Source organism: Corvus brachyrhynchos, unplaced genomic scaffold (assembly GCF_000691975.1).
Source record: "Corvus brachyrhynchos isolate BGI_N302 unplaced genomic scaffold, ASM69197v1 scaffold331, whole genome shotgun sequence".
In the NCBI taxonomy this organism is placed as follows: domain Eukaryota; kingdom Metazoa; phylum Chordata; class Aves; order Passeriformes; family Corvidae; genus Corvus; species Corvus brachyrhynchos.
In genome coordinates, this window is record NW_008237229.1 from 5,508,895 (window position 1) to 5,532,843 (window position 23,949).

Consider the following 23,949-nt stretch of genomic DNA (forward strand, 5'->3'; position numbering starts at 1 on the left):
AGAGAGGCGGCGGGGCAGGGCGGCCACGGCCCGGCTCCCAGCGGGGCAGGGAAGGTGGGCTGGGGATCCTGGGGTCTTTCTCCGCAGAAGGAAAAAAAAAAAAAACAGCCGACGAAAAAACAGCTTCCCTCTCCGGCGTTCGGGGACGGAACTGCCCACACACCCAGGTGAAACAAAAGAGTAGCCAGGTGCACCTCACCCCCAATGGGTAGCTTTTTGTTTTCTTTAACTATCCAGCAATTTGTCCTCCTCCTAGCAACAGTATGGGGGGAAAATTCCTTTAACAGAAAAAAACTAGGAAAACTCCTGAAACCCCAACAAATGCTCATTTCAAATACAGAGTATTAGCAAGAGATTGGTCATGAATGTTTCTCATGCCATGATATTACAACAGAATAATTTAACCTGTGAAAAAAAAAGAAAAATAAAATACAACTTTTAACGCCAATCTGCTGAAAAATTTCATAAGATGAAAAAAAATTGTTCCCTTTTTTACCTTTTCACTGCTAAACAAATTATAGTCATATCTGTTTTCTTTTCCAGTGAAATGAAAGTTTGTGGTTTTAAACAAGTTAGGTATCGTAGCAACTTGCTCTGAACTTGTTATCTCTTGTTAATGATGTGGTGAATTCCAGCATATGAGCTCTGTAGAGCTGTTCTAATGAACATCTATTTTTCTATGGAATGGCAGAGAATTAAATTAATTGGGAAATTTTTGTTTGCTGCTATTAAATAAAACTTACTTTAATGAATAGAGGCTTAGTTGTCTGCAGTGAGTAAACAATATAAGTATTTTTCTGTATTACATAAAATTTTCTGCTCTTAAAAAGAATAAAATTTTGAAAATGGAAAATACCAAGAAAATAGGACTCTTTTTTTTCCTCATAAACATAAGCTTCTAGGTCTTATAGGATGTAATTAGACTATACAGATCACTTGACCCCTGATATTTTTCAGTGACAGTTTTTCTCGGAATCAGAAGGTGAAAGATCTAATTTTAATGAGTTTGTATTTGTAAAAGTCTGCACACACACACAAAATCTCCAACTGTCACAACAGCCAGTAATTGGCAGAGAAATGCTTTGATAAAAATGGGAAGACATCCCTGCTGGTTCAAGACAGGTGGACATCAACTTGAATCCAATTTACATCTTAAAATGCATTATAGAAAAGATTTGCATTACATTGCCTAGATGAAAGGGAACTCTTAGTTTGAGAGCCTCATTTACTTTCCCCTCTTCCCTTTCTTTTCTTGCCCAAACACTCAAACTCTCTGTAGAGAAGTTTTAATGAAGATAGCTTGTTCAGCTCCTGTTTGAGGCAGCTATTTACTTGACTAAGGCTCAAATCCGAACTCATGCTGGGCTAAAAAAGAAAGCCCAAACTGGTAATTGGGCAAACCTGAAACTGGATAACCTGCTTTAACCTCTGATTGAATCAAGTGAGTCCATCTTCTATATCGAGTTATTTTTATTTGATTGCCTGGTCAAGGTCCCTTTCAACACTTAACTGGGATCTAGCAAGAGACATGCAGTGGAATGTACCTGCTCTGAAAGGTACAAGAAATGGCTCTTGATGGACACCTTTGGACTATCTGAGTGATTCTAGTTGTACATTTAGGTGTTTGATCCATATTTAAATTGTTAACTCAGATACAAACTTTTACTCCATCCTAAAGTTTTCTGAGTAGGAGTCGAACACTGTATTAAGTGCAGGAAAAGTAGGTTTACTCCTTTCCAAAATAGATGCTGAAGAAAGGCAGGGAGGGAGTAGGTGGGTAGTCTGAATTTTTGTTCCCATGCAGTTCTTCACCATTTGTTTGTGTCAGGACTGATGGAAAATAAAAGATTGCTCACAGAAGTTTATAATATTTTGTGTGTATATCTTCAGGTACAAATTCCAATCTTGCAATCAGCAGTGTGACGTCTGTAAAGACTACGCCAAATTTATATGTGCACCTCACACTGACATTTCACTATTAAATGTTTGATTCTGAGTTGGCATTCCTTTTTTTAAATAACCTTTCCATTACAGATAAGACTCTGTCTCTTTGAAAAGACAAAGCAATAGATCACCAATATAAATATGGTCCATTGTTTTTAAATGTAACTCTCCTTCTTCCATGAAGCATGCAATTTTCTATTTTGTGAAGTTCCTTTAATCTAATAATCTGTATTACTGCATGTTTTATCTGTTTCTAATTTTGGGGAACTTTTATCTAACTTCAGCATGCATGTGAAATTGAGAAATGAAATGAATGGAGCTACTGAGTACTTTGGGGTGAAATATTCAGCCTCTGAGGCATCTGGATGGCAGTGGCTCTGTTGGGCACAGGGGAAGCTTCTGGCAATTCTCACAGAAGCCACCTCTCATAGCCCCTCCTAGACCAAAACTTTGCCATGCAAACCTAACAGAGCAACCTTGTACTTGAGGAGTTCAGTTGTACTTCCCATATGTTCTTTCCCTGTGTTTGCATAATTATTCATGTGAATGCAAATGGTGAACTAATAAAGACTAGGAAAAGCAAAATTATATTGTGTCATTAATGCTTTATATTTTGTTTCGTCCTTAAAATTTACCTGTCAGTTTTGGACTAACAGGCTGTGCCATTCTGTATTGGCTAGAGGTGTAGAGCACTGGGAAAAGAAAGAAATTGAGAACATTTTTTGGTATCTTTGTTGTGCCTCCGCATGGTAGTATGCCTGTGTCTGCAGCACTCCCTGCTCTGGAATATAATCTCTGGTTTCTTTTGGAATCTGCAGTGAAAAAAGGAGGGGAAAAAAAAGGCTTACTGCTGTCATTTCTGATGTTATAAGGTTACAGGCTACAACCTTGGGATATTTTACACTAAATTTGATTTTTATTGTTTCGCAAAATGGGACCTGTTTTCTGACAGTCAATAAAACTGCAGGTGATACTGCTCTTATAATAGATGTGAATGGACTATTACTGTTTGCTATAGCAGTTTAACTGCAGGGCAAGCTTATAGGGTTTTTTTTAGAAAAAACACAATCTTTTTTTAGCCACAGGACTATTTCTTTATTTTCATCAAGTTCTCTGGTAATATTGGTGTATACCCACCTGAGCAGGTTTGAAATAAGCAGAAAGTTCTCTGCTTCTGAAGTTCAAAAGAAACTAAAAATTGAAAATCAGTATTGGTGGGCTAAAATGAAGGTGGTTTTAACACAGCAAATAAATAGATAATCCCAAGATTTAAAATCATTTATCAAGGCAAATATTTTGTGAATATTATACAGTAGCAGCAAGGTAGAAATCAACTTCATCTTCTGGGGCTTTCTTTTAAGTCACATTTTCTACTTCTAAAAATCTGAAATACTGATGTGTGGTATTTATACTTTGAATCACAGCACCAGTGAGGTTGGAAGGGAGTCTTCGGCATGCTCTAACCAAATGTTCCTGCTAAAAGCAGGGTTAACTCTTAATTAGCTAATTGCTAAGGGCTGTGTCTGGTTGTATTTTGAATATCTCCAAGCATGGAGACTCCACAACTTCTCTGACAAACCTGTGTTCCAAAAAAGTCATGGTGAAAAAGATTTTTCTTACATTTAAGTGGAATTTCTCTCTGAGTTGGTGTTCGCTGACATTTTTCCTGTCACTGAGCATCACCAAGAAGTCTGACTTCCTCTTCTCCTCCTCTTCCATCATGAGTACATATATGTATATATACACGTGGATAAGAATGATGGAGACTTCTCTTAGTCATCTTTGTGGCCCTTTACTGAACACTCTCCGGTATGTTCATGCCTCTTCTGTACTGAGGAGCCTGATATTGGATCCAATATTCCTGATGTGGGCTCATCAGAGCCTTCCCTGATCTGCGGGGAGGCATTTTCCTAACAGACCTAATGTCATTTCTAGCCTTCTTTGCTGAGAGGAGACACTGCTTGTTCATGGTCAGCTCGTGGTCAGGAAGGACCCAGTACTAGTTCTCTGCAAGGCTTCTTGGCAGCTGGTCAACTGCCCGCTGTCCTGTGTGTGAGGCTATTCCTACCCAAGTGCAGGATTTGGTGTTTGTTGAACTTCATGAATTTCCAGTCATCCCATTTTGCAACCTTGCTGAGGTCCCTCTGAATGGCAAGATGGCTCTGGTGTATCAGCCACTCCTCTTGATTTTATATCATTTGCACTGATCCATCATCCAAGTCATTAATGAAGCAGTTACACAGGATTGACCCAGCAGCAATCCTTGGAGCCTGCAACTAGGGATTTTGTGTCTCTGATCCCAACCCATAGAGCTCAAAAGCTCAGACAGTTTTCAGTCTCTTTCATTGCCCGCTATCTAATCTCTGTTTCCTGTCAGACTTGCTAGTCCTAATGCAGTTCTTCATGGTTATTACTTAGGCTACACTCTGCCCCGTTGTTTAGATCGTTAATTGAACAGGATTTGAACCAGTATTGACCCCTGCGATACACTGCTAATTACTGCCCTCCAACTAGTTTGTGTTACGGGTCACCAACCACCATTTCTCTGGGCCTTTCCATTCTATTGGTTTTCCATCTGTCGCACTCTTTGTCTGTCCAGTGAATATCTCATCAGTTTCTCTCTGAAAATCTTATGGCAGACAGGGTCAAAAGCCTTTCTGAAGTCAAAGTACTCAGTATCCTCTGCTCTGTCCTCATTTCCTAAGCTAGTCTTTCACTATGGAAGGTGATCAGTAGATTGGTCAAGCATCACTTTCCAATGATGGTACCATGAAAACTACTCTTGATGAGCTTCTAGTTGATGTGGCTTACAGTATGACTTGCTTCATCACCTTCCAAGGCTCAGGGTTCTCTGGGTCTATTTTACTATCCTTCTTGAAGATAGAAGTATGCTTTTCTTTCTTCCTGTCCTCAGGCACCCTTCTCAGTCACAATGATTGTTCCAAGATCACCAAGTGGTCTTGCAATGACAACTTTTCCATGTCAGGATTCTGTGACCTTCAAGTGAAATAAAACCAAAGTTTATCCTCCGAAGTCTTGGAAAATTTTACGGTACCTAATTCTACAGAATAGTGTGAATTTAATGCATTAGTATACCAGTGACAAAATAATTCACTCCATTCTTTTAGTTTAAGAGAGTTAAAATACTAAATGGTCAGCATATTTATGAAGCTCTGTATCAACACAAACACTTTGCACAGTTTAAGGATAGGCAAGACTAAAGAAAATAGCCATTAATGTTTACTTAATGGTGTTGATATTTCAAGTATTTTAGTAAATTTAATTAATGCCTTCCTATATCTTGTTACATTTTTTGTAAAGTTCTTTTGATCATTAATAGTTGCCCTGTAGATGTCGCTTTTTTTTTTCTTTTTTTTTCTCAAGTATTGATCTATAGTTATTTTTGAAATGCAGGTTTATAAAATGGAATGGTTACTGGTAGAATGGGAATCATTAGAGAAGAGAAATGAAGAAAAAACCAAGAAAAGATGAAAGACATGAAGTGTGTGAAAGAAACAGATTTTGGAGTTTGAGATCTGAAAGCTCAGTAAAGCATGTAAATACCAGTAAATGTCAACTGGCATTGACTTACATTTGTGAATCTCAAATGATGAGCTCATCATCACAAAAGTTTAACACCTCTCTGGTGGCTTGGTCTTGACCTGCAGTTTTCTAAAGTTTTACCTCTTTTATCCTTCCTTTAATTTTTCTTTTTTTGGTGGACTTTTTGTTCATCATTTTGGGATGCTATGATATCTTAACTCTGGGTCTTAAACTGCAACTACAGCACTACTCTGCCTGCAAGCTACCCTGGCTTTTTTCCCCCTGTAGCACATTTTGCCCTCTCTGATAATTATACAGGGAAGGCAGCTCTGTAGTCCCTCCACCCTTGATGTATCATTTCTTTATGAAACTCAGTAACTTCTTGTGGTGTTGATCTGGCAGTCACCTCTTGAAAATTCTCTTTATTCTTTTTCAGCTGCTATGTACTCGCCATATTTTAATAGAACAGGCCCTCTGGCTGGGGAAAAGTTGCCAGTTAAACTTGTGAGACTGATCCACTGTTTTATTATTATTTCTTTCAGAAGCTTTTCAGTGTCTTTGATGTTACCCATGCATTTGCATTAAAAGCTGTGAGTGATTTTTTAAAATAAAATCCAATTATCCTCTTTAGTTTCTTTTGAAAAATTAAAGGCTATTTCCAATTTAATTGTGAGTATAAGCATATGGAAGGAAACACACCAGTTACTAATGGAAACGTGGCATTAATAGCGCCAGCAGCAGCAATGAGGGTTAACGAATAACTAATGCTGTGCAGACTTAATTTTAGTAACTTTTGCAGAAGTATTTGGGTCTAAGGAGGAAAACCAGCTTTTTTCAAGGAGCTGTGCTAGGACAATACTAGAGTATCATGTTTATCACAGAGTTCAATATCCCCACATACTTCTTGAGCTGTGTATACATGAGAAAAGAAATGACATTTCCAGGAGATGGCTTCTTCTGCTTTTTAGAGTGATTTTTTTGAGCCCGATCTCTTACAACTTTAGTTCTTCTGTAGTTTCACAAGGAAAAAAAAAAAAAAGGAGCTTCAGTCTCCGGAACGGTTAAATCATCATGGTCTCAGCTGTGTGTTTTCAAAGCAAGCTTCCTCTCTTCCAACAAATCCTTGATTTTCCTATACTGCTAACAGCAGGAGGCTATGCTTCCACAAATATCAGATTTTCTTTATCTGAAATATAGGACTGGTTTCTTGGTACTGCTGAAGATTTCCTATTGGTTCAAAGAGAAAGGAATGGGTGAATCTCTCTGGTATCTTAAATTTGCGCTGGTATGGACTTGAATTACATTATAAAATTAATTGCACCAGCCAATCACCTGTCCAGGTTGGTTGAGTTATGTATGAATTATAGTAAACTAGTAGGCTTTATTGCCAAAAAGAGGCTGGTTATAAGCAGCAGTGAGATTACACCAGTTTTGTTTGGGACACTTTGAAAGCTGAGCTCATTTAGTCATTGTCACATATCCCACCTGAGACCCATTTATGTTCCTGTTTGAACACAGCCGCTGTAAGCTGAGAAGCCCATCAGGCCCGAAGTACAAATATACGTGTAACATCAATCTGTTGTCTCAGTGGTATAGATGGCAACCCTGCCCTCCCTTCACACCCCTGCTGTTGTTAAGTTTTTGTAAAAAAAATCTTGCAGTGAACCTCAGCATTTTTCTACCACCTCTTTTCTCCTGACACAAACACAAGACCTGTTAACTAACTTGTGCAACAAGTCTATTCTTATTTCAAGATATCAGTAAAACCTTGAAATGGAAAAAGATACTTAATGATTATCACTCAGGAAGTATACTAATGATGGGTCCAGGAATGGCCTTCAGCATCACAGGAAATAAGAGGTGTAAGGAGAGAGACCTTAATTAAACATTTACAGGGAACCTTACCCACAAGATCTATTTTAACAATTTTGATAGACTGATTTCTAATCTGTTAAAATGATCAATTATAAAAGAAAAAGCCCCAAATACAATGCAGTAGAAAGCATCAAACCCCAGAAAATATTGACTTTCATTTCATATCTGGGTAAGATGATACATTTCTTTATCAGATTTGTAATGGGATTGGTCCACATTGTTGTCTGTCCATCATACCATTGTATATAGAATCATAGCGTGGTTAGGTTGGAAGGGACCTTTAAAGCTCATCTAGTCCAAGCCCCCTGCAATAAGCAGGGACATCTGCAACTAGGTCAGGATAATTACAGTTCTGTCCAACCTGACCTCATCTGTCTCATTGTCTAATTAAAAGCTGAAGTTACTGTTCAATATCTATCCTGTATTGCTTCAGCTAAATTAACTTTTCTACCTTACCAGTTTCTCTCTTCTTAATCATACTATTGGTACTTTCTGTATTCATAAGTTCTGATTGTCTTTACATCAATGTCTCTACAGAAATTTCTAAGTGTTAAATATACACGATGATATGCAAAATGTTAAGTTTCCTCCTTTCTTCCATTCTAATTACAAAAACTTTTTACAGAGCTGACCTGAGATGGTTAAAGCTTACTATCAGTTTAGTGAAAGGATCCTGTAGAAAAGCTTCCATGAAATATTAAACATTTCATAAAGTCTTTATTAAACAGTCTTTATTGAACTCTGCTAAGAAGTTCATCAGTAATTTGACCAGTGGTACTTGTCAGTCCTGCTTTTTTTGTATGGGATGGAAATAATTCTATGTATGTCAGAAACAGTCATCTTTGCTGTAATCTGTATTAATCTTTTTCTCAAATAGTAGGCCTTTCCAGGGTCAGCAAGAATTCAAAATGGCATAAAATGGCAGTGAGCAAATACTGACAATAAATGAATTTTCAAAACTCTAGATAGGTTTATTGGCCTTTTTCTTCCTCCTTACCTAAATTTGTTGTGCAACTATTATTGCAAAATTTAATGCTTGCAAATCTTGCAGTCCTATTTTGTTAACCACAACACAGAAAACCTGCAGAAATGCTGTAGGGGAGCAACTGAGTTTTGGATGCTGCTGTGAGCCTTGACATTCACACTAGTGTTCCCACAATCTGCTTCGGACTGACTGCTCTGTACCCAGGGGGATTTCCAACTTCTGTAGACTTAGCTGAAGTAGAGTATGTCAGTAGAAGTTTAAAACTATTATTAGAAAACAAACCAGTTACTTATTGGTAGGTGGGCTTAAGCAGAACTGTCCACAATATTCATAAGTATATGGTATAGTTTTGAAGACTGGCTATGATCCAGCTTTATATTTGTTGTGCTAAACTATTTATCATTTATATTGAGGCCTATCGCAATGACTGTTTGGAAGGTACAGAACCCAAATGTATTTTGGAAATGTTTAGATAAAATTCTCTTAACTTCTATGTACAAGAATAATTTAAACAGAAAAACTAAGGAGCAGGAGTTTGGACATAAGCATATAATAATGAATATAATTTATATGAGAGAAAACATTCATATTAATAAGAACAATAAAATGGCAATACACTGATATATTAAGGTTATGTTCTTGAAAAGTAGACAGCCAGTATCCTTGTAAGACCTTTTGAACTGTATTTTAAGGTACCTACAAAGTCTGTATGTAACAGCATATCATCACCTGTGATACAGTATGATGAATGATGTAAGCATGGTCCCAATCGCTAGAAAGAAATGTCAGATCTTATGTAAATTATCTAACCAGTGCACATATTTTCAAACCTGGGGATGAAAGGAAAAAAGATTTCTCAAATGCGAATCTGTCTATCTTAGAAGTGAGCTTAGGTGTAACAGTCCATTTACTACTCCTCAGATGGGGTGGTGAGCATTTCAGCTAATCCAGCTATCTTGTGACACTTCTTTAATCTTAGGAGTGCAAACTTTTTATGGTGCCAAGATACAGTATTTCCTATATGAAATTTAGAGAGTAATGTGAAAATCATGGTTTTGTTAAATTAATTTAATTATTTATGGCAAAGCAGTTAAAGAACAGACAGTTAACATATCTTAGTGCCAGAGCAAGTAGATTAAAGGAGACACTTTAATTGAACAAAATAGAGGTAAATATGCATTCTGCAGGAAAAGAGATTACATATAGCTCAGATATCAGGCACACAACAATTTCAGTTTAGAATAGGCATTGATAACTTTGTTGGATAGATTTCTCAAAAAATGGTATTTAGTCATTACAGGTAAAAGTTAGTGGAAAAATCCTTGGTAATTTGATTGTTAAATTTAACAGTTTGTTGATGCAGATATTTCACATATTCTTCAGTTTTCCCATACTCTGGGCTACAGAGTTGAATTTTGCCTGTATTAATGCATGAGATGGAAGCAAGGTTGAAGCTGGCATTTGTGCTTCAATGCTTTGCTTATTAGGAAAAGGCACTCAGTTAATGCAACCTGAAAATGAACCAAACATTTTCAAAATTATTTGGAAAAGGGTTATTGTTTTTAAGAAGGAAAAAAAATGTACGTAAGACTGAGAAATATCTGTTTTCCCTCCATCTGGAGATAAAATAAAAATATTCATATTTCCTTTAGTAAAGATACAACCTTGTAATAAAAGTACTGTGCACTTTGGAGTTATGTTTTAGTAGTGCCTAAGTAGTGCTGCGAGCCTCAGACCACGTATAAATTGGAGCAGATGAAAGTGAAAAGCAATGTCCCTTCCATCTGTTCTGCAGGACAGACAGTGTGTTGCTGGGTTTCAGGTGTACTCTCTTTCTTCATGGTGTCATCTCTTTTTGTACAACAGGGGGCTGAGCTCTCAGAAAATTTTTTGCATTGTAGGTCCTTTATGTTGTCTAGTGAAGGTGACCTATTTTCCAGCCCTTTAGACTGCATTTTCTTTTCTCACTTCATTGTGAATGCTTCTCACTGTTCTCCAACAATGATTTCAGTCCTCTGTGAGAGGTTTAAAACTTCAGACTCAGTGCTAAGTGTGAGTATTTTTATTTGCCTCATCACAGTTTTGCCTCACAGAGGCAAGTTGCTACAATGTCTGAGAAAACAAGGAATCCATAAAAAGTATCTGGTGTTCTTTCAGTGAAGTAAAAATAACATAATATAAAATGAATGATCAAAATTAGGAAATGGATGAATCATGGAGAAAACTTGTGATTAAAAAAAATTAATGAATTAACATTTGGAAGAATTAGCTTATTAGTATGACTACTGTTTCATATATTGAAGCCAAATAAGCACAAAGTAGCACAGTGAATGTTTGACTTACATACCTCATCAGTCCGTTGAAAACAACAGATACACGCTTCAGAATTAGTAGAATAGTGGGTCTTGAAGGAATGGCAAGAAATAAGTAGTGGGATTATGCTCAGTGAACACTAAAATTTGCTTCCCATCATAGCTGGTTGAAGCTAGCTCAGCTGGGGGGTGTTGTAGTCATTGCTTTGATTGCAGACGAAGAGCTGACATTTGACTTTAGTGGTTAAAATACAGTCAGTACAGCAGCACCATGCTCTGAAATTTCAGATGAAATGTATTATGGCAAATGCCACTAACTGTAGTGCTTTAAATGACTTTAAGCACCATTTCCTCTCTGCTATTATATGCTGCTACGAATCTGAGAGGCAGTGACCCACCTTTGCATGCATCTGTGATTGATTCTTTGTAACCCTGTTCTGTACAACTGGGATCACTTGTGATTTGCTACTACCTGAAGGATGTTCAGATGAATGTCTGAATCATCAGTGTGAATGTTCGAATCGGCAGCAAATGAGATGTAATTTAAATAGTGGTGGTATGGAACACTACGCATCGAAAGAAGTCACAGTCGTAAGCAACTTGAGCATCACACCTAAGGTCACAGTCGTAAGCAACTTGAGCATCACACCTAAGGTACCTAAGCAAGCTGTGAAGGAAAAAGGGTGTTAAAATATTTTCTCACCAGGTTGCTTCTGAAGATGCTGAAACAAGCTGCTCTTCTAACAGGAAGGAAGAATATTTATTTTCTGGAAAAAATAGATAGTGAAAGCATTTAATCACTGCGTTGACTTGAAATTGATTTGAAGATAAAATGACATTTGAATGAACCAAACTGCTACCTGATCCAACATCTAAACCAAGATACTTCCTTTAAATGAAGTGATGAAAGCATTTTTTACCCATTATCATGAGAAAAGGCTTTTCAACACAGTTGTCAGAACTAAGAGGTCTGTCTTACGAATGTGTACTCAGGCTCTGATCCAGTGGAGAAGTATGCTGCAATATGCCAAAAATACAAGGGCTTTACTATCAGCAATAGAATTTCTGCAACTTCTGATTGACACATCACTAAAATCTAGCAGCAAATAGTCCTGTAAGTTATGTAGAAACAATTGTGTGTCAAATGATCTAGTCTATTAAATTTTTTAATTTTCCCTTACACATTTTTAGTAATTTCTAAGTATATAGTACAGCACCTATCTGGATCTCCTATGTGGAATCCCACTGGACTAAATTATACTTATGAGGACCTTGGAAGTAATGTTGAGTTCAGAATTTGTGCAATAATATTCCAGGAAAATGTAATTTTCACAGCTGCGGAAAAAGGAAGCAGAAAGCAAATGCTATTATTTGCTGTATTTCTCTTTGGAAAGTCACAGATGATCTCTGGGAATTTATCCAGTGCATCTATACTGACAACAAGTACCAACTGCAATAGGCCAGGAATATAACTCTTTTACACAATTAGCCTGGTAAGGAACAGTAGGAAAAAGAACATTTTAAAAGAAAATAACAAGCTGCCTTGAGATAAGTGATTTTAAATTGACCATAATACTTTTTCTCTCTCATACCATAATTTTTTTTTTATCTGTTGTCTTTTTTTTATTATTATTATTATTTTTCTAGCAGACAAACAACCCCTTTGAACAAAGCTTTCTGAAGCATCATTCCAGGTATAAAGGGATGGAGAAGAAAGACCTTGATCTTTGACTGCATGGTAAGAGATGCACCAAACTCCATGCAGGAGTGAAATCCTGCTGGGATCACCACTGGAATTCAGGTATAACTAACTAGAAAACATTATGTGTTATGTTTATTTTACATTATCTCTTCTGTTTGCATATGCTGAAGATGTCTAAAGACATCGTACTCCTGACATGCCCATGACAAAGTTGCTAACAAATTTGGCTTCCTGATGGGAAGTCACCCAAGCCTGAAATGTGCCACCTGCCCCTTCCCCTCCACACACTGGGCATTCTCAGGCCACGTTTGTTTTGTTACTTTTAAACTCTTTCAAGTTTAGAAAATTCATAATTTTGGCTAGATTTCTGTTTGACTTTGGGAACAATGAGATAAGACAGAAGTGGCAGATGACACATTTTAGTTCTGACTGCCTCAGTGTAATGGCAGGGTTTTCTCTGAAAATCTGACTACTCCCACCATGCTCTCAATGCTCTACAGTATTAAAAAATAATTTTCTCTTATTTCTAGGGTATCCTGGGCCATTCTCTTCACATTTCTGTGTTTAGAGAGTCTTTATTTTACTAGTGCCAGAAATATTTGGTTTTACTAGCAATCTAACACAGAGCATAAAATTGTATACTTCAGCCCACAGAAATGACACTTACATTAAACAATGTATTTATTGTACAGACTTCTAATAAACAGACGCGAAAAAACCTCTCTATTTTTATGCATCTTAACTCTTTTATGTGATGGGTGAAATATAGCCTATGTCCTTAGAAAAGACAATATTTAGAAAAGGAACAGGATTCCACCTCGTGCACTAGACCTCTGGAAATGCAATAGATGCCTGTGCTACTGTGCTGATACAGAATATAATCAGATATAGTCAGATCTGATGATAATTTCTCTTCAAGTATTCTTGAATTTTTTGGATTTCCTACCTCCCTTGAAGTATTGCTGGGTTATTCCACTCTTCCAGATGACTTTTCAGATCTGAGGTTGAGTTTCTGTTCAGACATGAGAGTTAGCCTGTGCAAAGTAGCCTGTTTTGCAAGACTTAAGCCAGTAGTGGGAATAAAACATTATTTAGTCAGAGCAAGATTTTTAAGTACATATTATATTGCAAATAAATGCACTTAAAGATGTATAACAAAGCATGAAACATTCCCGTTTCTTTGTTTACTTTTGTGCCAAAAGGTAATTGCCTGTCAGATTTTGAACTTGTTTGGCATCAGACCGAAAAACAGTTCCAGTTCTTTAACTCTGTTTTGCTGTAATATAAAGCAGAAATAAACAAAAATAATTACCTTATCACTGTGATAAGTTTCAATACAAATTGGGCCCAAACCAGAGTGTACAAGAACTCATTTGGTTTCACTGACTTGCAGCACAGGATGTGTTTTCATAGGGGATTGAAGGCAACAAGCAGGGACTGCAACTCCATAAATTGTCTTATCAAGAATCTTTTGAGATCTTTCACACTGTCTCAGAGCTCAGTCACTTACATATATTTTCAGTAAGAAAGTTGCAGTTAAAATGGACATCTTACTATCTGGCAGTCTATTGACTAGCAATGAGAAGCAGATTGAAATATCCTTCTAGAGTGGTCTTCTTTCTTTGATAGAGGATCTATCACTATTCTGAATACCAGTTCTGAAAAACGAATGAAAAGGAAGGGCTTTTTTTATGTGCTATGGACATATATGTAGAATACAGATTGTAGAGATAGTATTTCTAGTGGTTAGAGGAATACAGAGATGCTTTTGATAGTTTTTCCTGCTCTCAACCAGATTCTAGTGACTTATGGGTTTTGTATCTGATCTCTTGATGAATTCCTAGGTTGCTTTCAATTTCTTTTTGAGAATACTCAGTTCCTAAGCAAACCAACATCCACAGTTAGCCAGTCTGTGTAACTGATAGCATCTGTCTAGAGAGAGAAACAAGTGTTTGCTATTTCCTCTGGCATTTTCAAGACTTTACAAGAAAAGTGAGCACTCATGCCTCATTACCAGCTGTGGCAATCAACATTGATGCTAAAAAATGAAAGCTTTGTAATTTTAGTTATAAACTAAATAGTCTAAGAGATTGGTATCTCTGTCGTGCTGTGTTATGCTTAACATTTTTTGGTTGGTTGGTGAATAAACTCACCACACCCAGCTGCAGAAGTCTCCAGAGAAAACTGCAACAGGAATATCCTCCTCAAGCACTTTCCTAGAGAAAGCAGTAGTATAAGGGAAAATCGCACAATAAAGATTACAAATGCCTCCTCATAGTAAATGTAACAGGACTGGACTTGTGTTTGCACTCAGCTTAATTATAATAATTTTTTAAAGATGTCAGGAGAAGATGTATAAATGAGCAGGAGTGGTAAAACATGTACCAAAATTATGAGTCACATTTAGAGAGCTAGACTTCTCATTTTTACATTAAAATAAACCTAAAAGTATATTCTAGAAAGTGAAGTATATAAAGTGATTTCAAGTTGCTTCTTCAGTTTTGGGAATTGTGATATACTGGGCTTCACAAGCTTTTTAATTCATATAATATATTATTTTTACCTTTAAAAATATGTCACACTAAAAAAAAAGGTTGCAAAATATTTGTAGAATCTGGTATATATATTATAAAAAGATAAATGTATTATCCAGTTGATTGTTTGGAAATATTTTCTCTTATGGTTTAGCAATTATAACTGGTATATTTCCTCTTTGTCCCATAACACCAGAGTAAATACTAAGTTCCATAAACTTGTCCTTATTGTAAGCATTCAGATATACTATTGCTCTAAATTATTCAAAGATTGATACAACATGACACTATGTAAAATTTGTAGGTTTTAGAGGACACTGCACTGGTTTATATGTGTAATAAATCTTACAGCAAAGTGAGGAATGATGGAGAAATTTACTTTTTCAAACAGGTATTTTATCTGTCTATAAAACTTTAGTATTTAAAACAACTATGAATTGTGTCTGATTTTGGTGCTACTTGCATTCCACTCCACACAGCCTCTAGGAAGATTGCATGGCGCTCTGCATGTAGCAGCAACCCTCAGATCAGTGCAGTTTGGTAAGTTCTGGTCATCTCTGTGGGTGTAGCAATGGACAAATCTCACAGGTTTCTCCTGACTTACATACAGAAACTGCTTGTTTTAATGGAGAGGAGCCTGATTGGAGTGCCTGAATTCTGCTGGCACTAGTGGGTTTCACCATAGCCCTAAGGTGACAAATTCGGTCTGTGACAAGTGAAAGCAGGGCTTTTCAAGAGACCACGAATAACTGAGATGTCCTATATAGGTCTGTTTCCTTTCCCTCTCTCCAAATGACGGCACATTTACATTTCTGTACTGCTTTGTGCTAGTAATTAAGGGCAAAGTGTGTGTAGTAAAAGCAGAGATAGCAGGAGAAAGAGAGTGTGAACTAGCAAAACATGCAGAAAAGGGACTCAGTGGAGCTTTCTCAGGCAGTCTGCTCCGTTGTTTTTTTTTGGGGGGTTTTTTTTTGGGTTTGGATGGTTGGTTGGTTGGTATTTTTTTTAAGTTCTGTGCAACAGTGAAGGATGAATTAAGGTGGCATTTTTTGCTTGTTTGTTTGTTTGTCTCTTTTGGCAGAGAGACCTGACTCTCTTTGAAAACCCGAGCATATTTTCCATTTGTTTGCTGTTTTGCTCATGTCTGCATCAAGGCAGACAGTGTGGAGCTGAATCCCTTCAGAGTTCATCATTGATGCCACTGAACATTTAGTTAGATGTAAATACAGTTGGAACAGAAATAAGCTACTCTCACCAGAGTAAAAGGAAGAGGATGGGTAGTGTGAGAATCTTGAAAACTGGAGTGTTTTTTTCATTTTTGCTTGATCTTTTTTAAAGATGTCCCTAACCAAGGCTGATTTCAAGAGGTGCCTCCACACATGAGGATGTGATGTGTCCTGAGTACACCCTGTCCTTCCCAGCCAGGGGGTCTGCAGGTGCCCTGTAAGTAGATTCTTACCAGGATTTTATTTAAATGGATATGTTAATTTGATATAAACATCTCTTTTGTGTATTTGTGTATTTTTAAGCTGCGGGACTGTCTCATTAATTCAAGTAATTATCCAGAGCTGTGACTGAATCTGCTTTCTCTGATGCACTGCAAATTAAGGCCAAAGAAGGGCTTCTGAGGAGCCACAGAACCCAAGCAATTCCCTGAGTAGCTGCGTGGCTGCAGCCTCCAGACAATTTACCCTTGCCTTGCCTATGCCTCCCTGAAAGTAGTCTTGCTCTGCTGTTTTAGATCAGAGCATGAAGTTTTTCCTGATAACTTTCCCCTATAATATCATGTCCCATGTATTATTTCTTGATAAAAATCCTTCTTTTATTATAAGAAACGAAAGACCTGAAAATGTTTCTGTCATCTACCGTGGTCGTTAATCGGATTTACCAAGAGTGATTATTAGGACATAACAAAGCAGTATCTCGGCAGGTTTTGGACAGTCTGCCCGTTTGTGTTTTGTACTCATATGCCATCAAATTAACAATTAGGTTTAATGGTTTTGGTGCTTTACTCTTTTATTAATGCTTCTTTAAGGCTGGGGAAAAGAGAGGTTTGCAAATTGCCGACTCTGGCGGATCATCAGTGCCAGCACCATTTCCCCTTCCCGCTCGCGGGGGCGGGAGAGCCGCGCAGCTCTCCTGCAGTTCCAGGGAGCGGCCACAGGAGGGCGCTGCGCACTGACGGTAACTCCTGGCGGCCCCGGTCCCAAAGCGCCGTGAGCGCGCGGCTCGCTCGGGAACCGTTCCAAGTGATTTCAGACTGGGCACTACTCGCCCTGTCTAGATTATATATGGCAAGATATATTGGATTAGGATAGGGGAAAGAGGGAAAAAGCCCATCCACGGAGTAATAAGAAAAATACATTCTATCTAGCAACTACAGATATTAACAAAATTGAAAGTTATTAAAGCAGCATACTCTGTTGCAAATATGCCTTAAGGGCATGCCATTTTTACTCATAGAACAGTCTAATACACTGCATAAACTTGCAGCCGTATGCTTCTGTAGTGCTGATGAGCATCTGAAAGCTGTGATTTTCTGTTTACATGTTCCACTGCTTCCCCCAATGCCCCCAAAATCCAAACTTCCTAATTGGCTTTAAAAATGAAATCTCTTGGAAGTTCCTGTAGACCTGTAAAGTGTTTTTAGTCTTACCTAGTAGAGGTGGGTTGTGTTCTTTTTTACTCACACAGATTTGCTTGCCTGTTGCCTAGAAAAATGTGAGTTCAGAGGGCTCAGCAGCAGACAGATTGTCTAGGGAGTGTAAAAGCTCCACATTTACTAGGAGAGGTTCACAGACAATACAGATCAGGAATGAAATATTACCAGGTAAAGTAATTCACAATTTATCAACTTCAGCCCTCGGGACACCCTCTGAAACCATCCTTACATGTTTTGTAGAATAAGTTCTCCGAACGTGTACTGAGGAGGAAGAGATGCAGTTCAGTGTAACTGAAGGGTGTGCCCACTGTCATCTTGCAGCTGCAAGCTTTCAGTTAGGCAGGCTGCCTTCCTGGAGACTTATGTGGCTTCAAATTTGGTAAGTAATTTAAATAATTAAAATAAGCACTTTTTCTCACTGGTCATTACAGTTCTTGAAACGTAGCACTTCATAAGTATGGTTAACAAAGGGATAGGGATAAATAAAGGATGTACCCTCCATCATTAGTAGGATGCTATAATAATGAATTGGCATCCTGGTAATTAAACAAAGCAAAGCAAAAAATCTTTCAAATGCATGAAATTTTAAATGCAGAATATTTCTAGAAGTTAAATCACCGAGCAGTAGGCAACCTTCATGTATTTGTTCTTTAGTAAGTGCAACTTTATTTTGCCCTTGAAAGCCATTAAATGGCATTCCTAGTACCCAAGGATGTCTGTTTATACTAATAGCCAGAAAAAAGAAATCCTGAATGGTGAAAAATGCTTTTAAACTATTTATGAATTATATTATTCTAATTTAGGGAGTTGCTGTTTGTCTTTTTATGGCATTTTTCCACTGTGATTCAAAACCCAGTCAGTTTATGTTATCCTCCTTTGTTAATTTTCTTCTCATCTTTCTTCTCATGTACACAATCGAGGATATTTAGGTCTATAGGTAAAGGTTCCATAAAAGACCTTGGGTTTTTTTATGCTGGTTTGACTGTCTTATGAAACACAGTCCATCTTAGCAGATTTCACAGAAACACAGAATTACAGAAGTGTCTGAGGTGGGAAGAGGGTGTTCTGGTCCAGCCCCCCAGCTCAAGATGTGTTGCTTAGAGCTGGTTGTGCAAGACCATGTCCAGATGGCTTTTGAATATCTCCAAGGTGGGAGTCTCCACCACCTCTCTGGGCAATGTGTGCCAGTGCTCAGCCATCCTCACAGTGAAAAAGGGTTCTCTGGTGTTCAAAGGGAGCCTCGTGTATTTCAGTCCCGCCACTGGGCACCTCTGAGAAGAGCTTGTCTCCATTCTCTTTACACCCTCCTTTCAGGTATTTGTACACATTGATCAGATCCCCCTGAGCCTTCTCTTCTTCAGTCTGAAACAGCTCCAGCTCCTTCAGCATTTCGTCATAGGAGCGGTGATTTAGCGCAGATGCTTCCAGGAATATGGCTATGCCAATGTCTCTGCAGCTACTGCTTCTTGATCCAGGGGATCGTGGCAAAAATTAGAAAAAGAGCTTTCAAAAAATAAGCAAAATTTATATTTAAAAAAAAACTTGGCTAAAAATATGAGCTTCATTCTGTAGAGTCCGGCTGAACAGGAAGAAAATCCATTTATTATTTTATTCTTGATCTCCTGCTAGGCCAAGGTAAATGTCATACAAGGTATTGACATTTCAATTTATATTAGACTATGAGCCACTTCAGAGAAAAGGTAGAAAAAGCCTACACTGAACTGTGTCAGGATAGAGCCTGCAATTGAATCCTTTGTATACATATTTTAAAAATACTTGCTAGACTGTGAATTTTTGGTATACAGTGAGGAAAGTCCAAAACAACAGCTCATATGCAACAATAAACTGAGAACTTATACTAACTACTTTTGAGATTTGACATGCACAGCTGTCATGACACTGAAAGTTGTATCTGCCAACACATTAAATCTGTCACAGATAAATCAGCAAATAGTCGTGTCGTGGGTGGAGAGGGAGCTTCAGATAAAGTTAATAAGAGAAGCCCTCCCATTGAGTCACGAGGTGCAGGAAGTAGCCCCTTCTTTCTAAAGAGCCTGGGTGCAGCTGGATCCAATCCTACACTCAGACTTTGTCAGTGGTTTCAATATAAGGAATTATAGAGGTATGGTTGAACCTTTGTACAACTTTGTCTGGCAGGATTAAAGATGGCAAGCCAAATATATTTATATAAGAATGAATGACTTACTATGCTAAATGAAGAGACAAAAAGATCTTAATCAGCATTATTTGCTACACAGTATAGAAGCTAAAACTACTAGTATAGTACAGTATAGTGTGCTCTATTAAAGCAGCTGTATTACAGCTAGCAAAAAAGAAGCAATTATTAAGTAGAGATTGATGTTACTCACCCAGACCAATGACCCTGGGCACGTCTCTTTTGCTCAGTCTGGAGGAGTGACCTTGAGGGGCATCCCCACCCAAGGGAGGAATCTCCACACGCACTTCAAGGGGTATTTTAGAAGAACCTGCCTTTTGAAAGTGGGACTGGACTTTGAGAGTTTAAAGTGATTGACTGTCAGTCATATGTCTCAGGCCAGCTGTGCCAGCTCAGCATTTTTAGATAAGGATAGTTTACCATGTCTGCCACATCTTCACCTTGAGATCAGGGTGTTTAACTTTGGGGTTGATGAGTCAGGCAGGTTCTAACATAATTCAATACCAAAAGCAGCATGACACCCCCTCTCAGTTCACCACTAGTAACTTGCAAAACAGCGCTGTTTGAGTTGTTTTGCACATTCCAGGCAGAGCATCCTGCTGCACACATGACTGTCACAAAAACTGGAATTACAAATGTAATTGTAATTGCACAATATGTTACTGCATCCTACTGTCTATCCAGACACGTGTAATGTCCAATGCAATTTAAAGGTAATGTGCTATTTTTGAGCTTCATTGTTACATTGTTTGTATTGAATTTTCTGGACATACCTTTCTGCAAGACATATAAGACAAGGCTGGGATGATTGTACAAAAACATGCAGTTTCTCCAAACTGAATTGCTTTTCAAGATTTTCAGTGATACTAAATTTTGTATTGTTTCCAATAATTTTTTTTTTCCGGACAAGAGTTTATATACAATATAAAAAAATATTTTTTTTGTAATTAAAACCTGTTAAAAATCTGGTTAGAGGATATAGAGGCACAAATTTCATAGGGCATTGAAATGCAGGTCCATTATTGCTACTGATTTTGGTGTATTTATACAGGTTTAAGTGAATAACCATAGACTTAACACATTAATAAGCCAGGACCTTTGTGAAGACACCTTTTTTTTTCTTTAGACAGGGTCTAGAGACTTCTTTTCACAATATATGAGTGCAGGTGCAGTCCACATTAACACCTCAGCTCTTTTGGTCTGTGCAGTTGGCTGGTACAGTTGTTCCTCTCCTTGGGGATATATAACTATAAAGCACAATGTCAGCTTTTGTTTTAAACAAGAATCTCTAATCCTTTTCTTTGTGAGAAATAATCTTTAACTAGTATAATGCTGTAAGCCTGGTTGCTAAGGTTGAGCCTCTTGCTCTAATGTGTCATTCTCTGAAGTTCAAGGCTTAGTTGTGCTCCCTGGGACTCTGCAGAGCCCTTTTTGGGACACTGTCAAACTGCCACAGCATCTATTGATGTTGGAAAGGAACATCAATTAAATTCACAGTTAAAGGGAGTTTACAGCATCTGGCAATAAAGCCACAGAAGTCTTTTTGTTTACTATCAGATTAATTTTTGTTTGATTTTAAGCTTTACTGCAATCTATTCATGACTTGATATTGTCTCTATATCTTATACTAGCAATTTTTATGTCTTTATTTCTTCCACTGCAAACTGAGTGTAAAATTCCATCTTGTATCCTGGACAGGATGCTAAACAATCACTGTCACAGTAGCTCAAGTGGAGTAATTTTACTTTGTAGCTGGGACAGGCTAAGAAATCATGAGCCATACCTTTGTCTTTGATCTACTGACCTTCAAAATAGATAAAAATTTATTTCCAGTTCTATGGACAAGACAGATACAACTATTTGAGATTCATTGCAGGAAATTCAGCATTACAGTGGCTCATATCAAGGAAAATTCCCGATTTGATCACATTCCTGTGTATGATAACAGATGAGGGACATTTTTAAAAAATCATACTGGCACTTATTCCAGAAGGGGGACACAGCCCTATGAATAGTCTTGAACAATAGTATAGGCAAAGATGAAGAAAGTGAAAAATTTCGGGGAGGTCAGACTGTATGTGACAAGTGTGATCTGTTTGTTATGAAACAGGAAAGCCAGATTAACACAGACACTGAGAACTTTACTGTCAGGTCCTTACTTGAAAAGACATAGTCAATGTAATGTAACAGATTTGGTAGAAATATTTTGGAGCAAAACTTTGCTGTGGTGTAACTGTTATGTGCATCTACAAAATTTGTGTCTGTGTTTCCAGACACATCCCCAAAAGTCAATGCAATTAATATAACAGACATCACTTACATTGTTAGTTTATGACTCATCATATTCATACTTGGATTGAGTATTTTCTTTTACACAGCTATTGTTCTACTTATCTCCTTTTCCCCCTTCTGTCCTTCTAATATCACCTTCTCTTGAAATGCTTTATTGTTTTCATTGGCCCCCTTGCTTTCCTTTCCTATTTTTGGTGTATTTTTAGGCTCTTTTAATACTTTCTTTTCAAAATATATCACAGAGTGCTTTTAATTTAGCACAGGGAACTACTCAGAAGCCTGATGAAATGTTTGCTGACGCTTATGGTATGGCACACAAATACTACCAAAGTCCATTTAGTTCTGCAAGACTGTACTTAACAAATTCCCTTTTGTGAATTCTTTTCGAGACATTCAAATGTGTGAAGGTACAGTGGTCATTAGGGACAAGGGCCAGGATAAGGTGACACAGAATAACACCATTCATATTTTTGAAAAATCAAAACCAAATTGGATAGCTCTGACTGTCCTTCATTCTCTTCTGTTTCTCTCCTTCACAAACCAAACTTAAAGTAGAAGCTGGGAAATGGCATCTGCTATTTGGTTAACCACACGGTGTTACCAGACAATCATCCTTTCTTAAAGCAAACAAAGCTACGTAACAGAAACCAGTTCTGTAATTAATAAATGGCAAACATAGAAGGGCATTTCAGATAATGTGGATCTTGAAGATTGTTTATCCTCACTAGCTGGTCTTAGGAAGATGTAGCAATGCTGGATAGGTTTTAGTGGCATCTAAATTGCCATGCAATTTCTGAATTAGAGAAATTAAGGTGATATCAACACAGTCCCTACGTGCATATGGTCAGTTCAGATGTGATAAAAAAGCAAGGCAAACTTCTGACGGCAGAAGATGGATGATGATATTGACAGCCATTTAAATAGTTGTAAAATGTGCCTATCAAACAGAATTGTTCCAGCCCTGGGACTATTTTACCTGCAAAAGGGGGCAAGTAAATCACATGAGACAGATTCCATTGACTTTGAGGAAAAGGAAAGACAAGCCTTTTTTATTGCTATTGATGTTTGCTCTTATTGACTAAGTGTTTGCCACAGACTCAAGTACCACCAGACACATAAATACAAGGAGAACCTTGTGTGTGTCCTTTATCTGACTGGGGGAAACAATTTGCAATTTACATTCTGCAGTTTTCCTCCAACACACAGAACAGTTTGAGAAGAGTGTGCTGAAAATTGGTTCAAATAATCCTCCTGTCCTACAAAGTCCTTGCTGAGTTCAAAGAGAATGTTTTCCTTTATAGTGCAGAAGAAAACATTTGACACTCTATCACTGTGATTTCACTGCCTGAATTATCTCTGAACTTTGCTAAGTCACAGCCTGGCTTAGTTTGTTAATGCTATATTTTGTGAAGATGTTAGGGCATAGGGTCACCTTAAAAAAGACTGATGCAGGAATTCCCTTCCTCATAAATTTTTGTGGAAAAAACTAGCTCTAATAAATGTGTGCAACAGAAAAAGAAAATGAAAAAATTGTAACAGCCTGGATGATTAAGAGGAGGAATATTTCTGAATGATCAAGACAAGTGAAAATCCATTAAAGCAATACAACTCTCAGCTGTCACATCCCTCTCTGGGAACCATGGAGGAGCTCATGTTTCCAGAAGGGATAACAGACTTCAGCTGTTACATCTAACAAGGTTACTAATTTAGCTCTGGAGGGAGAAATCTGTAATTTGTTACCAGGGGTTTCCTGTCCAGACCTCCCAGGAGGGACCCTACAGTGAGACCAACTGGGGATTGAGTAATACAGAAAATAGAGAATACAGGCTTTTGGCCAGGATAGGTTCTGGGAATAGAAAGTGTGTTCTTGAAATTAATAGCCATCTTAATGAATCATTATTTTACATAGGCCTCAACTTATTTC

General features: G+C 37.6%; 1 long non-coding RNA gene across 3 annotated transcripts in view; it reads left to right on the plus strand.

The window, feature by feature from the left end:
- The window catches only part of LOC108445497, a 68,022-nt gene that overhangs the window by 18,277 nt on the left and 25,796 nt on the right, over positions 1–23,949 (plus strand). For all 3 annotated transcript variants that reach the window (XR_001860384.1, XR_001860383.1, XR_001860385.1), the window contains 4 exons: positions 12,310–12,460; positions 15,375–15,435; positions 16,234–16,338; positions 17,798–17,936. This is a non-coding gene — a long non-coding RNA (uncharacterized LOC108445497). The remainder of the gene's footprint in view (positions 1–12,309; positions 12,461–15,374; positions 15,436–16,233; positions 16,339–17,797; positions 17,937–23,949) is intronic.